The sequence below is a fragment of the Carettochelys insculpta genome, chromosome 1 (assembly GCF_033958435.1).
Source record: "Carettochelys insculpta isolate YL-2023 chromosome 1, ASM3395843v1, whole genome shotgun sequence".
In the NCBI taxonomy this organism is placed as follows: Eukaryota; Metazoa; Chordata; order Testudines; family Carettochelyidae; genus Carettochelys; species Carettochelys insculpta.
Genome location: NC_134137.1, coordinates 214,479,077 through 214,496,302, shown reverse-complemented (window position 1 = coordinate 214,496,302; position 17,226 = coordinate 214,479,077). Strand labels below are relative to the sequence as shown.

The following is a 17,226-nucleotide window of genomic DNA, read 5'->3' as shown; positions in this document are numbered from 1 at the left end:
AATGGACACCAGTTTCAAGCCTTTCTAACTCGTGCAGCACTGCCTGGCTCTCACTGACCTGACTTAGCTGCTTCTTCTACCTGCCCTGCTGGGCTGCCTACGGGTCCCGAAACCTTTCGCAAAGAAACGTGATGATCTTTTTGTGTGTGTGTGTGTGTGTGTGTGTGCGCGCAGCTGAGTGTGTATGTGTGCGGGCGAGCCCCCCCCTCGCTCGCTCGCTCGCTCAGGCTGGGTGTAACAGGCCAGCTGTATGGCTGGCGAACCTGTCCTTCAGCCGCGCAGCCAATGGCAGGCTGCCTTATATCAAAATGAATGTTTTCGGTCTCTCCGGGCTGCATGTACTGTATGTGGAGCAGGGTACAGTGCAAAGCCAGGCTCTGCTCAGAGCTCGTCTCGTCACTTTCCCATAGAGAAACCAGTGAAACGTACACACACACAGACACGCGGGGAGGTAAGTGCGCACCACCCACCGCCCTTCCCTGCTCCATCCCGGCAGGAGAGGCGCCCCTCGCCACACACTTTTCTTTTTATTACTCACTTCCCAGCCCCGGGGAGAGCCCCCCGAGGACTCCTCCAGCAGCCGCCGCCGCCGCCGGTAGGGTGGACTTGGAGGCAGGCGGAGACCTTTACACGTCCTGGGCTGCTGCTGCCCGCCCTGCCCGCTCACTTTTCCTGCCTCTTTGCCCCCCAACCTTCCTTGCAAACTTTGGCTGGGGAGGCGGGGTGGGCTTGTTTCTCTCGCTTCCTTCCCTTGGTTAAAAGGCCAGGCGTGGCGGGGGAGGAGGGAAGAGGTGAATTGCAATGCAATGCATAAGGGGAAAAATACACCCGGGGTAGGCCAGCCAGTGCCAGGCTGCGTTGGAACCAGGACCTCTCCCCGCACGGAGGCAAGAGCAGCAGCACCAGCCAGCAGAGGAAGGGAGGGGGGGGCAAAAACGAAATAAGAGGCTGAAGCAGGGAGGAGGGATAACAACAACAAACCAGCCACACCGGCTCTGCGTTTGGGAGGGGGCTTGACAGGGAAATCGTGGCAGCCAGAAACGAAACTTCCTTCCAGGGGCTGGAAGGTGGGGGAAGTGCGTTCATTTATTTTCGTGGCCAGGTTTCTCTGTGTTTCTGTCACTCAAAAAAAAAAGGGGTGGGGGGGAGAAGCCAACATCAGCCAGGCTCAGTTGTTCGCTTTGAGAGTTGGGAGCTATATTTTCCGGTAGAGCCATCCGTGCGATGCACTCCTGCTCCTCCTCCTCCTCCTCCTCCTCCTCCTCCTCCAACAACAACCTAAAATGTTGTAATTTACTGAAGAAGAAGTGGGGTTAGGGCAAGCCGGGGAGGAAGAAAGAATAAAGCGGGGAGGGTGGGGGGGGGGGGAGGGACGGAGGAGGAGAGAGGCTGTGTCAGGATTTTGCATGAATGTGGGATTATGTTGTGTCAATAAGTTTAAGGTGGAGAGAGCGAGGCTGGGGGGAAGGAAGGCCTTGGCTGTTTAAAGTCCTATTTCTGAAGGTAAGTTGTGACATTGGATGGTCGCGATGACAGAAAACTTGGAGCTAATTTGCCCAGGGAGGGGGTCGGGGCCTTTAATGGGGGTTACTCAGTCATCAGAAGCAGGATTGGTGTTAAACTGTTATTTGCTGCCGCGGTATCGGGTCGCTGGTAAATTACAGAAATCAGACTCCCCCCCCCCCCTCCCGCGTTTCTCTCTCTCTCTCTCTCTCCCTCCTCTGTGTTATTTGCAATGTATGAAACTTACATGGCTGGGAAGAGAGAGCCGATCGCGTGTAGGTTTGCAATGGGGGAGGCGGGGAGGGACTAGCATTGATCCCGGGAGCTGTAACACAGCGGCTTTGGGGTTGGAAATCTCTTTTTGCAGCCCGCCGCCGGCGCGTGAACGAGGAAGGTAAAATGAAACGATGCAAAAAGAAGCCGAGACAACATGTACGACAGAGCGAGCGAGAGGCACCGACAAGCGATTTATTTTTTTGCTTTCCTTTTCTGTAGAAAGGGGAAAGAAAATGCCCGGGTCTCCCCCCGCTGTCTGAGCAGCAGCTCGCTGCTTGTATTTGCCCGGCGTGAGGGGCAAATTAGCGCCTTCTCACGAGAGGATCGCGTTTAAAAGTTTTTTAAGAGGTGAGAGAGTCTGTGTTGGGGAAGGGGGGTGGGGGAGCCTTGGGGAAGGTGGTGGCGAGAAACCAGCCAGGCGGCTGAGGATGGTCCCTTGGCCTGGGGCTTTGAAACCATTGCCTCTCCTCCTGAGGACACGTTCCAGTCCCGGAGCTGGGCACAGCCAGGCTGGGGGCCGCTGGCCGCCCCCCGCAGCCCACTCCCCGCTATTAACACGCTGCCGAGATGGAGCAGGGACTGGAGTCTAGGGCTCCATGTGGCTCTTTGCAGCCGCAGCAGCAGCACCGGTGGCAGCGGGATCAGCGCCCGGGCCCGCGGGGAGGAGGAGGGGAGCAGCGGCAGGGAGGTGGTTTTTGCCAGGCTGATTCACCAAGCCTCGCTGGGAGGGCTGGGGGGGAGGGCTGCCCCGTCCTCCCCTCTCCCCGCGTTCCCTCTCCTCTCCTGCGAGGGCTTGTGCAGACTTTTCCCCCCGGGAGGGTGAGATTTGTGCATTGCATTATTGCGCCTCTCCTCCCCCCCAAAGCAAGATGGACTCTCTCCTCTCTCTCTCTCTTGCTCTCCCCCCTCTCCCTGTGTCTTGTCAGCCTTTAAGATCGACATTTTGTAACTAAGATGCAAACTTGAGGGTGACCAGGAGGAAAAGGGGAAGGCCGGGGCGAGGGAGGGGGCCAGGCTCGCCTCTCTCCATATTTAATACCTTTTACCCCACCCCAGAGCCCGGATTCCGGTGGCCCTTCACTTTGCACCGAGGGTGGGTGGCGGTAGTGGTTTGCAAACGCCTTTCCCCACGCGCTGGCTGGATCCAGGGCTCTCCAGTCTCCCCGTGGCTTGCGAGGGTGGAGGGGCTCGGCTGGCGATTTCAGGACTCTGCCAAGGGGGAACGGGCATTACCTGGAAGTGTGCTACAACGTTGCAGCCGCCTCTCTCTGGCTCCCTGCGTGCAGATCTCCTACCTGAAATCCGGGCTTGTTGATTTTTCTAATATTATTACTAGACTACGTCGCTTAATTTCCCCACGCTGGGGCTCCAGCGGGAGCCCTTGTGTAAACCGTAGGGGTTTTATTGGGGTTTACTTTCGAGATCAACTTTCTGCCTTTTATTTTGATGCGTCGCATATTTCCCGGGGAGAGAGCGAGGGAGAAAATAGCCCACCCCGCAGATGCACACTCAGATGATTTGTTCCACTTGCCCAGTCCCAGTGCCCTTTAAAGACATGGTGCATCTTTTGTTTACTGTGGAGGGCTCCTGTGGCTGTCAACCTGCTTCTCGTTTTAAGGTGAATGGGGGTGTGGGGTGTGAGGAGGAAGCAAGTTTCAAGTTTTGGGAATTTCTCCTCTTGTTGGCTTGTGGCCAGTTGCAATATTGGAAAATCATGGTTCATTATTTGATACTTTATAGGTCACTATCACATGACAAAGGCTTTGAGACAGCTTCATCTTCCCCTGTCTGTAATTTCCACTTGCCTTCCTGGGTAAGTATGTATAGTGTCCACCCAGGGAAATAGCCTGGATTTCATTAACAACAATTACACTATTTCTCTGTTCCTTTTCATGGGAAAGATGCTTGTTCAGGATTTAGCACCTCAGACATGTTCTCTCTGAGTTCCTCGGAGGAACTGTCAGATTACCAAGTTTTTTTTTTTTAAAAAAAGCATTCCAAAGGGATGGTCTTAAGGAACATGTACATTCCAAGCCTCTCAGTGTTGACATCATAGTAGCTCATTTATGAAAGAAAAACCTGTGCTGTGAAGGAGGAACAGTTGAATTATGGTAAAAGTTTTAGAACAATGACTGGGATATGAAAAGTGTAGTGTTGTGGGTCAAAAAGTTATTAACAATATACAGCCTGTAAAACTTCAGGCTGGCAGTAGAGATGGGGGAAAATATGAAGAAGCAGTGGTTTTTTGTTTTAGTTTTAGTTTTTTTTTTTTTTAAAGGAGCCAGTACTCAGCCAGCTCCCTGTCCCCTTCCCTCACCCCAACCAGCCAGTCCCATGAATGAGGCTGCTGAGGTGCCAGTACTTGGTACCTGCAAGTACTGGCACAAAAGAAGAACTGTGAAAGAGTATATACAGTTAATGCATCCAAGAGCTGTCTTCTAGGAGTTGGGGGAAAGTTGTAATGCTGGGATGACAGGATTTAACTTAGTTTTAATGGCCACATCCCACTTTCCTGATAAGTCTAATACTTTCTGTATCTTTTACTATTTCTCTTGCTTGGATTGATTAATGTAGGTAACTAGAGTTTGAAAGACAAATATTAGTGATTAAATTGCCTACACAGGCTTTTTTTGTTTTGTTTTGAAAGAGTTTGATGCTATTGAAGCAACATAATGTAATTTTTTCAAACTGAGGCTCGAAATATGAGGGCCCAGTGAAGAGCTGGGATAAGTGCATCTAACTCAAGTAGCACTGGTGCAGTTGAACCTTCTGACAGTGGTCTGAATTTGGCCACAGATGATGGAAAAATGGAAGTATTGCAAATATTGAGTGTATATATAATTTAAAACCCCCTTATATTGCATTGTTTTGGTCTCATAAAAGCTCATTAATATTAGTCGTGATCTTCAGCCGTTCCTGTATGTCCAACATGAGGTATGCTAGTGTTTTTTAAACTCTTTGAGACCACTGAACATTGAACGATAATGTTTTTCTTCGGCACACCTATGAAAATTTTCTTCAAACTAAATTTGTTGTCAGACCAAAAAAAAAAAAACCAAAAACCCACCCAAACAGCAACATGTACAGCAAAGACAAAACGAAGTAATTTAATCAGGTGTCATAGCAATGAAGAGGTAACAGTGTATCTGGTTTTAATAACAGAAGATATATACTGTCATTGTATCATATCAAAAATGTGTCATGCTCACGGCACACCTGTGTGTTGTTCACACAACGCCAGTGTTCCGACTTAATTTGGTATGTGGTCATTCCAAGTAGGCAAAGGAGGCTATTGGGAGAAGCTGTGTTTATGGGACCTTTTGAAATGGATGCGGTCGCTATAATAACTAGTGGGATAGCTTCAGCAGAGAGACTGTGCCCTGTGAGTCGATAGTCAGAGTATTGGAGGGTTATGAATTCCATTTCTTCCCCCAGATTAACGTTGAAATTCCAATAATTTAGGCTGTGTGGGGAGGCAGACGGTGGAGGGATTTATGTGCCTTTCATCCTTTGACGTGTACTGTAATGTGAAAAGAACCTGAACACAAACTAAACCAAGATTTTATTACAAGAACAGTTCCATTGGAAAAATACACTTTCAAAACCAGTTAACCAGCTTTTATAACCTTATTGACAAGAGTCACATTAGGTGCAAAATAATTGATGCAACAGTCTGTGCAAAGCAAAATCATAGTGGAATATTCTTAAACTTACTGATAGGACTCAGACTGTGTGCTCAGCTGTGAGCAACAGAGACTGATTTTTGAGAAAGGTCTGTGCTTATGCTTGAAGGCAAATTAAAATTCTGTGCATGATAAAGGGGTTTCTCTTGGTTTGATGTAATGGTATAAGGTTCTTGGGAAGAATAAAACTTGAGATCTTACATCATAACTAATAAATAGCCTTGGCCATAATACAGAAAACTTTCATATATGGCAGTCCCAGGACCGGAAGGTTGCTGGATATTCAGATATTCTGGATAATTGAGAGGTATACCTAGCAATGCATAACACTAAAGAAAATCAAGATTAGATATTAAAAAATAAACGAAATGTATGCAGAGTACTTTATTTACCAACAACAGTAGTATTGTACACTGCAAACTAATACAGCTTTTGTTGTAGTTCTTTGTCTTTATTTTTACTGTACTGTACTTATGGACAACGTAACTAGAATTTACTTATGGTTAAAATGCTGGTTATTTGAGAGTACTGAATGATGGAATGCTGGATGTGAAAGAGTTTACTTGGACTTATGCCCTTAATATATAGCTTCCACACAATATGAAAACATTCCCATTCCATAACTGATGGGCTGATTGTGTTCATGCAGGTCTACAAGAAGTGGGTAGTTTAATTCTACTCAGTTTCAGAACCAGTGTAAATGCAGCTCCAGATAGCATTGAAATTATATTTGCAAATTATGAAGCAGAGAAGTAGACTCCTTTCTTTCAATGCTTCCTTTAATTTTTGTTGAAATTGAAAAGGTAGTATAAAATGTATCTAGTTAACAGCAGAATGGATCAAAAAGAAAAAATTCCCCAAAGTAATGAAAAAATCTGGCAATAGCCAAATTTGAGGCAAAGTTAGGATATTTTTAAAAATCACATGGTTTTAAGAGTTATAATCACAGTATAATTTGATTTTCAAAAGAGTTAAGGAAACAATTTTTAACATAAATCCCGGTATAGTGCAGGGGGTCATACACTGATCTTTGTTACAAACTATTCTACAGTAATCCCAGTGAAGTCAGGCGTTGTTGGGTGCCAGAGTGGAAAATTGTTTCTTTCAGGATCCGTGTGCAGAAGGGACCTGCTGTACGCAAGTTCAGACTCAGGCTCATAATCTCAAATGTTGAGCATATCATCAACATATACGACTTGTCTAAGTTACTAGAGCAGAATCGTAAAAAATGTTTCAAGACTGCAAACATCAAAATAATGTGCACTCAAACTCCTGAGGGGTTCCTGATCTGCACAAAATGTTTCGATGAATAGCCTGTTAATACTGAGCAAACCTAAGATCTGCGTCACCAACCTATGGTATACCCATTGGTATCAGTGGAAACTACCTTCAGCAAAACAACTACAGGAGAGAAAGTTATGTAAATTACTTTACAAGTGTCTTTCCTATCTAATGTGAGGAGGAGGGCCCTAAGGTCTCTTACTAGTTTTTTGAATAATTTGAGATGTTGCATGTCTGTTTACCACGTTTAATGTTAGTGGCAATAATGCACTTTTATACCTTTTTTTCTTTAATCCTAAATTGTCTTGTAGCATTTAACAAACTATGGCCCCAACACAGCAGATCACATAAATAATTTTAAGCAAATTAATTAAAGTTTTTCATGTGGTTAACAATTATACCTCTGCCTAGGTGATCTGCTGGAAGGGGAGTCTAACACTATACTTACACCAGCATTAAACACCGCTAGTATTGGAGTGGAAAGTGGCAGTCCTCTAGCGTACAACATACAATGTACCTGTGGGGAAAGGAAATTTTGGCCAATAGTGTTGGGTAATCCTTTCTTTTACATATCAAAACAAAAAGCAGTAAAGTAGCACTTTAAAGACTAACAAAATAATTTATAAATTTATAAAATAAATTTATAAAAAATTATTTAAGGAACTTTCTTTTACATAATGTGCAAAAGGGGGCTGTATACCCTTGAAGTAGCTAAGTCTTCTGTTTTACTTTTCATGGTAGATGTGTTTGTGCAGACTAATTAGATACATGTATGTATAGGTTTATGAATCAATTCACCCAGCACCTCTGAGGTGAACCATGGCATCTGTTTAACAGTGTATGGTATCCATAATATACAAGATTTCACGTATATTCAAAAGTGGTTTAAAGCAGATGGATAGCATTATAGATTAGGCCCCTGTAGTGGAACTTGGGAGATCTGGGTTCAGTTTCTGCCTCTGCCACAGACCACCTGTGTGACCTAGAACCAATTATTAGGTTCAGAAGATTTCAGAAGTGGCCACTGGTTTTGCCTAACTTAATTTTTCAGTGTGCTGCCTTGAGCAGAGCTGCCACAGTTCCAGCTAAAATCTCTGGGACCTACAAGTGTTCAGACTGAGTCATGCTGAACTGGGAACTGCTTTGGAAAATGGAGGCTCTTATCTCCTCCTCTTTCACTCTTCCATCTGTAAAATTGGGATTAGTAATATTTCCTTGTATGGTGGTAGTATTGGAACATTAAACTCATTCATCTTTGTAGGATACTACAGTGATGTGGACAGTAGAAGTACATATACCTTGCATGTGCTATAGCACACTCTTTCGTACTATTTAGTATATTGCATAATTACATAAATGGTATTACTCTAAATATCTTTTATATTTCCTTCTTACTTAATAGGCCACTTTGATTTACATACTTTACTTATACATATTAAAATTAGTGCAAGGAACTACTACAAAAAGGTCAATTTCGATTTAGAGTGTAATTTAGTTAGCCAGCTGCCGTGGTGTCTTATTTAAACCCATTTTATTTTTCAATTTTATATTAAAATGTTACTAGTTTAGACCCTCCACAATAGTAGCAGGTTCTGTGAGATGGTCTCAGTTCTGTTGCTAGTGGACATTTGTTGATTCCACAAAATATGTCTGTCACGGCTCACATCCTCCTCCATAGTTTCAGAAGAGCTCAGGACTGAATGAGCACGAAGATAAAGCTAATTTTAGGAGTAAGCCACCAAGTCATTGTTGAATCACATTAGTGAGGCAATGTGGGGAAATTTATAGTAACATTACTAGCCATGAGAGGTCCTGATTGAGAAAAGCAATTAGACACGTGCTTCTTGTAAAGTACTTGAACCACACTGTCATCCTAAATCTCAGAAGTGGGCTAGCAATATTAACCCCTTTTTTGCAGAAGGGAAAACAGACAAAGAGGCCATGTCTTCACTTGGCCAAAATTTTGAAAGGGTCATGCTAATGGCCAAATCGGAGAATACTAATGAAGTGCTGAAATGCATATTCAGCGCCTCATTAGCATGCTGCCAGCCATGGCACTTTGAAAGTGTCACATTTCGATTGTATGTGGCTCATCTACATGGGGCCCTTTTTGAAAGGGCCCCACAAACGTCAGAATCCCCTTATTCCTATCAGGGATTTCGATGTTTGCAGGTGCCCTTTCGAAAAGGGTCCCATGTAGATGAGCTGCGCCCAATCGAAATGCAGCACTTTCGAAGTGCCGCAGCTGGCAGCGTACTAATGAGGTGCCGAATATTCATTTAATTAGCGTGGCCCTTCTGAAATTTTGGCTAGGAGTAGACACGGCCAGAGAGATGAAATGACTTGTGGGAGATCGCAAAGCAAGCCAGCAGCAGACCCAGGAACAGAATGCAGAACTTATACCCAGTCTAGTGCCCTGATCTCTGGAAGTTGCTTCCCAAGTCCTGATTCAGGTAGTTGGTTAAGCAGGGGCACTGAGCACGAGAGATGTCCTGTTGACTTCAGTGTGACGCCTGGTATGTGTCGAGTGAGATGACATAAATACTTTTTATTAATTGGGGATTTGAATATACAGGACTCCAGCTGGGTCAATTTGCTCTTTCGACAGTTTAACATTCACTTAAAGGTACTAGCTTAAAAACATTTTTTTGCAACTAGTGTTCAGCTGTTAGTTTTTCATTATGGTCAGATTTATGGACAGGAGCATCTAAATATCCAGCAATTCAGGAGCCTGAGTCTTTTTACGTTTTCCATTATATGCATCAGTATTTAACCAACAGTGGATAATTTTTTACTTCCCAGCATCAATTTGTAGAAACAAGGTGTTGCCTTGCAGGCATGCAGTAGTAAAAGAAACACAATGTACCAAAACTCACCATCCCCTATCATGAAATTATTTTAATATTTATAGTTCATCTAAAAGTCAGTGTTAACTTTAATATGAAATGTAGCACTTCCTGAAGCAGCTACTTTGGCTATATGAACATATTTTGGTAGATAAGGGTAACTTATCGATTTGAACTTTACTTCTGAGCTCAGTAGATATATTTCAGTGTATATGAGATTCAGATTTGCTGATCACTTATTTCTTAACTGAGGATATGTATGCTTTGATTTCAAAAAAAAGTTCTTCTTCAGGGGGGAACATACTAAATGCATGGGGCAGACTTATTTGTCATGTGGGCAGACAGTAATAGCGATGCTTTATTATTTTTAATATTTATAAACTCAGTTACGTAACAGATTAATCAACACAGGAGAAAAAATATGCTTTGGGTAGACTTTCAAGCACTTCTGCTTTCTCTTTCAATAGCATAGATATGCGTAATGTAGGAGCAGATCCATAAGATGTTTTGTTTTTTGTTTTTGTTCCCTCCACCCCCAAAAAGAACAGGAAACTTCGACACGTGAAAATATACTAGTTTCTTCTACCTGTAAGAAATATTTTTTTTTTTTTTTTTTTTTGCAAAGAAAGCTTAGTCTTTATCAGGCAAAAGAAAGTTAACTGAATTTTATGAAAGTAAGCTCAGATTATTAGTTGTTTAGGAGACAAAGAATTTTATTGTAATAATAAGTCTTTCCCACTAGCATTTTGGTGGAAGAGATTTTATAAGTGATGTAGTTCTACCCAGGTGCAAACATTATTTTGATAATATGAAGTAGTACTCCATTGATCTGTAATGTCACTAAGGGTCCATGACAGTCTGGGAGCCTCATACAGGCCAATATATATTCAGTGGGCTTAGAGGAGATGGAATCTGTAGAACTTAACTGAGATTTGAGAGACCAAAAAGATCTCTGTCTTTGCTATGAATCTTAACAAGTTTTGTCTCCTCCTTCTTTCATTGGTTTGCAAGTGCCTGTTTTTTCTGCAAGGTAATAAATAAATATGACAGACTGTGTCAGATTCTGCTCTTAGCTTTGCCTTTGTAAATCAAGTCCAGTTGGTGTAGAGGAGTTACTTGGTGCATGCACAGGTGTAAGTGAAATCTTCATGTCACCCAGCCTATGTGTAGATTGCTGGGAACTGTCTGGAAAAGATATGCAAATTGCTTGATGCATTTGTGTGTCTCCTGCTGACATTTCTGTCAGGAGAGGTTTTTTCAACATTTTGGCCCATCCACACGGGGCCAAATGTAGGGAAAGCTTGCCTCTGTCTAGACCTCCCTCCTGCCTCATGGAAGGATGTGTACAGCGATGTTGTTAGAACACTCCCAACCAGCAGATCTCTTTCAAGAGATCTGCAGTCTGGACGTGTGTTCTGTCAACAAAACTTGTGTCAACAGAAGTTTTACTGACAGAAGCCTGCTGTCTGGACATAGCCCCCGTATGCCTGAAAGAGTACCTACTAAGGGGTTCAGCCTGATTCCATTGAATTCAATGGAAGTAGGATCAGGCTCTAATCAGGGCAGGATCAGGCCCCCTAATTTTAGTGATGGCAGAATCAAGTTTATATTTGGGTACACCTGAAAGTGGTGCACACAGTGTGGTAGATTAAGATTGCGCAATACACTGTACTGCTGTTGAACTGAGGTCTTTGAGCCCAGGCCTTTTCAGTCTCTGCACCATAATATTTTTCAGTGAACTCCACCCAAGACCTTTCAGATTATATTTTGACACAGGTGTCATTTGTTTTTTAATTTCATATGTTTGACTTGTGTCCCAGTCAGTCAGGAATTACCCAAGACTGCTAGCAAGAGCCCTTGAAGATGGGTAATACACATCACCTGATAATAGTTAGGCTTATACGTCTTGGAGAGGAGTAGTCATATTTTTCTTATCTATGTTCTTTTTACGGCATTTTTCGTGGTTGTTAAAGCAGTAATGTCACATCTGAAGAAGAACTTGAGGTAGAGAAGTAGTAGGGTGGCTAAATCTTTCTCTTACACCTTCTCTGTTCTGGTAAGGCTATAGATCTGAAGAAGTGGGTTTGTGCCACGAAAGCTCATCACCCAATAAATTATTTTGTTAGTCTTTAAAGTGCTGCATGACTGCTGTTTTGTTTTCATCTTAAATCTCGTGTAACTCTACCAAAGTCAGTGATTCGGATCTGAAGCCTAACAGCAAAAGCTTCGGAAGAAAGCTTCCCAGTAGTGTTTTTTTCCCTGGCTGCTGAAAATGTACTGTTGGGTTTAGCCAGGGTCAATTTGCTTTCACAAAGTCTTTGGGCTACAGGAACTAGGTAATGAAATATACAGCAGTACTTTTTTTTTGGTTTAGAGAGAGGGTGGTACATTAGGAAACTAAGACGTTTTAGGCTTTTTGTCATTGAAGAAGACTAGGGCCCCATTCTGCAACTGGTTCCAAGCAGCTGACATGTCTCAGAGCCTTCTCATAGTGACTTCCCTGGGACTCTGTGTGAGGATACAGATTTACCTGTGAGCCTCCCATAGCAGGATCGGGTCCTTAAAATTGTTGGAAGCCTCTACTTTTTCTCAGAGGAAGCAGCACATGCCTTTGCTTCACATTATTATTAATTATCACTTATATTACAATAATGCCCCCAAAGGCCCAATCTGGGTCATGGGTCCATTATGCTGGAAGTGCAGGAACCCAGAGTGAGAGACAATGCAAATACCGAAGATCTGACCATTATAAGATAAGAAGTATGAGAAGGGGTGAGGGAGAACATCCAAATATACAGATTCCGTGACTGAGGCTCTGTCTACATTAGGCTAAGAAAGTCAACTGTGGGTACTCAGTTCTAGCTATGCCACTTGCGTTGCTAAAATTGACATATCAGCTCAGCTAACTTGGCTGTCTATACAGGGAAAAGTCGACAGGAGAGTTTCTCCCATCGACTTCCCTTACTCCTCGAGTCTCGCAAGAAGCACAGGGGTCGACTGTGACCCCTGATAAGTCGATTTTGTGCATCTGCCCGCAGATATTTTCCCATCTTATATTTTCCAGCGTGTGTATTGATGAAGTATGTGGCACACACACACACTATGATTTCTTGCAATAAAACATATTACCCTAATTTGACCTTGGTCATAACAAGAAGGATCTTCTCTGGGGTGAGCTTTCATTTATGCTCTGCTTAAACTACATTACCAGTAGTGCTTCCATAACAGACTGGTATAGGTATAAGAAAACCATTATGCTGCTGAGATTTGATGTCTGTGGATTTCAGTACTCCTCAAGAAATCTTGAACAGACTTTCCATGTAAATTTTCAATGCTTGTTATTAAGGAAATATGCTGTTACTGTTAACGTTCAGAACAAGATCCGCTTTGAAAATCTCAGATATCCTGGATGTCAGAGTAAGGGCAGCTTTTGGTAAATCAGGAATAGATTTGCGTATTGAGAGAGGAGTATTATCAGACCCACCTTTCTGCAGTGTCCCTCTTTAGCGTTGCTTTCTCTTTACAAGTGATTTCTTTATGTCTAAGTTTCCAGTTGAATAACAGTGATTTATACAGCAGGGAAAATGACATACATGGCTCAAATCATGCTAGCTAATGGGCACTTCATGTGCTACACTTGCAAGATCACAACATAACTTTAATTTAAAATCATCAGTAAAATAGATTTTGTTTAAAAACGGTCTAGTTCATTTATTTAGTTTGCATAGAATATTATTTCTCTACCACATGTTAAAGATCAGCCACTGAATATTTTGAAATAAGTATGCAAAACTGCTGCATGATCAAATACTGATTATGAGGCTGGTGTACAAATTAATAAGTAAATTAAAATGGCATAATTAATTTCTAGCTCCATTAGAAGAAACAGCGGTATGGAGTGGGAGAGGCGGGGGGGAAAAGGAGGAATTCCGTGTTTGCAAAATGGAAAGTGCCAAAACTAGTAGTGAAGTAGATTGTGCAAATAGCTGTTCATAATATAGTTTTCTGGTACTTTTGAGAACAACTTTCTTAATGCATCAACAGTAACCTAAATTGTGTAGTCAAGACAGTTACATTAAATAGAGAATGGTCATCTTTCAGCTGGAGAAAGGGGAGGTAGCTTTAAAGTTTCTTTACTGCTATATAAAAGATTAACATGAAGAGGTAAAATATGGAGTGCTAAATGCTGTCATTGGACATATGTGTTGAAGTCCCATTGACAAAATTTAGAGACAAAATTTTGCTTTAAATGTTTGAATGCAATTCGGTAATACAGCCATATTTGCTTTAAGGCAATTCATTGTTTGTGCCTGTTGCCAAATTACAATACTGTTTTATTCTAATCCAGTATACAAAATAGTCCATGTTGTATTACTGCACTCAATGTTATGAGAAAGCAACTGCAGTGGGGAGATGAGTTGTATAGTCAAAAGATACACTGTGTGGCAAAACTAAGATTTTAAAAGCTGATTTGGACTCTGTTTCCATTCAGGTGAATTCAGTAAACTTTGAAATCCCTGGTAGCTTTTAAAATCATGGCCAAATTGTTCTACTTTTAAAAATGGCTAGTTTGGCTGTTCTTCAGGAGCAGTCCTGTGTCTCCTTTGAAAATCTTTCCACCATTGTTTGATATTGCTCAATGACAGAAGTCCTGTCTTTCCTAAGATGTTGGAGGAAGGTCACTGATCATGTTCAGTATTCTGTCTCCATGTACTATGTGCCATTTCAGTCCAACTGAGTCAGGAAAAACTTGGTGGCTGGGGATTGGGAAGGCAGCTCAGACATTCTGTTGCTTGGGAGAAGGGATTTCACCTGAAAATAGTGATTAACAACCAGCTGTGGCCAATAACTAGTTTATTTGGGCAAAAATCCCTTATATGATAGATCCATTGAGTAGCACTTTGGTGTTTGCTGTGATTTACCTGTCTGTGTGGGCAGACAGGAAGATAACAAAACAAACCTTTTTATCAGGCAAGGTGACATCAGGGTCAGATACACCCTGCCCCACTAGTATGTGGAAGTAAGAGATGGGCAGCTCAGTCACTAGTCCACTCCCATTAAGGAATGCAAACTTCCACATTTGGTTTGTAGGCTCTGAAATGTACTGCTTGTCCATTTGCACACAATATTTGTTTTAGATGTTTTTTTGAAGTAGCAGTTATCCATTTATTGATCTGTCCTAGCCCTCCTTCCTAAAACACAGGTTTGGTAATCTTGTTGCTTGATCCTGTTTTCCCATATTCTGTCCTAATCAGTGAAATGCATATTCAAAATCTGAACAGTCATGGTGGCTCTTACATAATGGTATATCCGTAGGTAAGATTAGAGACGTACATAGAAGTTAAGAGAAAATTTGAAATAGAAGTCAAAATGATATTGTAAGTCATGAGTATTTAGAACAATATAAAAATCTTCTTGGAAAAAAGTATAAATGAGGGTCATCTAAAAACAAGAGAATTAGCAAATATTATCTACTCTTTTTCCTAAGAGAACAAACCTAAGTAACAAGAATCAGTCTCAATGAAGGGGTCACCATTCCCATTTTTAATACACACTTGGAACTAATGCAGTCGTGTGCAGGGTCTAGGGTATACCAGATATTTGGGTAACCTGTTATTTATTATGGATACTTCAAGTTACTGAGACACTCTATGAAATCCCCCTTTAAAATAGCACTTATTTAATATTTTACTGATGTGGCGGATTTTCATAGCTACCGTAGCTTTAGATTGTTGAACTATTCTCTTTTTAACTGGTGCAGTTTGTTAAAAAATGTCCTGTATTTTGGATATTGTCCTCAGGAGCTCCTACGGTGTGAGTCATGCCTAGGTGTTTGAACTGAGATTTTCAATAGTGGTTGGTGATTTTTGGGTGCCCCAACTGAGACACTCAAACGGGGTCTGGTATATGTAACACACTTAGCACCATCCTCTGAAAAGTCAGACTGCTGTAAGGTGTTTTGTATGGGGTACGCAGAAATTGAGCCACTCAGATTCACTGGTCTTATTTGAAAATATGTAATAAGACTCTTTTTAAATGGCTCTCATAGGGTATGTCTACACAGCAGCGTTAATTCAACGTAAGCTGTTCTGAAATAGCTTATTTTGAAATAACGCTGCTATGCACAAAAAAGCATTTTGAAATAGCACTTAGGTTCTGTGTGTGTAGACAATGTATTTTGAAATAGCTATTTCAAAATAGAGCCATTGAACGCACTATGGCTTATTTAGAAGTAGGCTCTATTCCCTGCCTTAACAGTACCTGTTTTGAAATAGGTGCTAAAACCAAATGGGAAGAAGGGGCTTTCAAAGTCAAGGGGGTCCTTTTGAAAGACTCCCCTCCCCCCGTCTACATGGGTGGCATGCATTCCGAAAGCGGCACTTTTGAATTGCGCATGGCTGCCATTATGCTAATGATGCACTGCATATTCATATCAGTGCTTCATTAGCATCTTCCAAACTGCCTCATTAACATACCCTGTCTAAATGGAGGGGGCATGTGTAGACACAGCCAGTATGAGGTTTACCAATTTTGAAAAAAGCCAACTGCTATTTTGAAATTATTTCGAAATAGCAGTTGCGTTGTGTAGATGCTAGGGCAGTTACTTTGAAATAACAGCCGTGTAGACTTACCCAAAGTCATTGGGGCCAAACACAAACTTCATGCAACTCCATAAGCTCTAACAGTACGGTGCAAAGACAGAATTTGGCCTTTTGTTATAATGAAAGCACCAACTAAACCAGCTAGGAGCACTGCATGTTAAACAATATTGCTCTGACTACATTGAGAGCACGTATAGCCATTTTTATGTCTCACGGCTACAAATAAAACTTGCTGGCTCTTTCCCTTCATTTTAATCTATCTGATGATTTCCCCAGCTTGATGAAAATATTTCACCAATAGTCCAGCATTTCTGTTAATATATACTTACGGTTCCCCATTATCAAATGACATAATCCCATAACAGGAAAGATATTGCAGAAAGTCTAACCGTGCTCCCGCTGAAGCCAATGACAATATTGCCATTGAATTGGTGGGTGCAGATGTAGATTCAGGGGAAATTCCTTCATGAATCTTTCCTACATACAATAACACTTCTTAGGCCTCAACTACACTTGAAAAGTTTCACTGGTATGATTATGTTGGTTGGCAGGTGATTAGATAGTTATACCAGGAAAAGCCTCAGTTTGCGTACAGTGATGTCCATGTAAAGGTCCTTGGCCTCCATATAGCTTATTTAGCTTTTCCAAACAGAACAGACTATACCAGTGTAAGCACTTGGATGTATGTGTAATTGTGTCTGCATTAATGGGGCTTTAACTATATTATGATTTATCAGGAACATGTAAATAAAGCCAGATTGACGCGTTAAAAATAGACTTGCCCTTTCCAAGCTAAAGAAAGGGTCACCCCTCTCAGAGACAGTGGTTTGGGGTTTTCAGACCTATCATTCAGACTGAGCAGCCCTGACAAAGTTCTGTATGCTGTTAACAGCAGTGTACTCTGTTTAGTGCAAAAGACCCTTTGGGTTCTGCCACTGACTTGCTTTTATGATTGTAGACAAGTCACTTTGGGCTGGATTTGCAAAGGAACTTGGGTGCCCAGCTACCTCTTTTGGTACCTCAGTCCAGCATTTA

At 42.1% G+C, this 17,226-nt stretch overlaps 1 protein-coding gene across 2 annotated transcripts in view; it reads left to right on the top strand.

The window, feature by feature from the left end:
• The first annotated feature begins 362 nt into the window (after positions 1-362).
• Positions 363-17,226, top strand: part of BBX (BBX high mobility group box domain containing) — a 209,667-nt gene continuing 192,803 nt past the window's right edge. The window contains exons 1-3 of one of the 2 annotated variants that reach the window (XM_074998974.1): positions 363-451; positions 1,999-2,127; positions 3,520-3,592. The gene's annotated coding sequence lies outside the window, so the exon portion shown is untranslated. Of the gene's footprint in view, positions 452-1,481; positions 1,504-1,998; positions 2,128-3,519; positions 3,593-17,226 lie in introns of those variants that run through there. The other variant, XM_074998983.1, reaches the window with a different exon arrangement.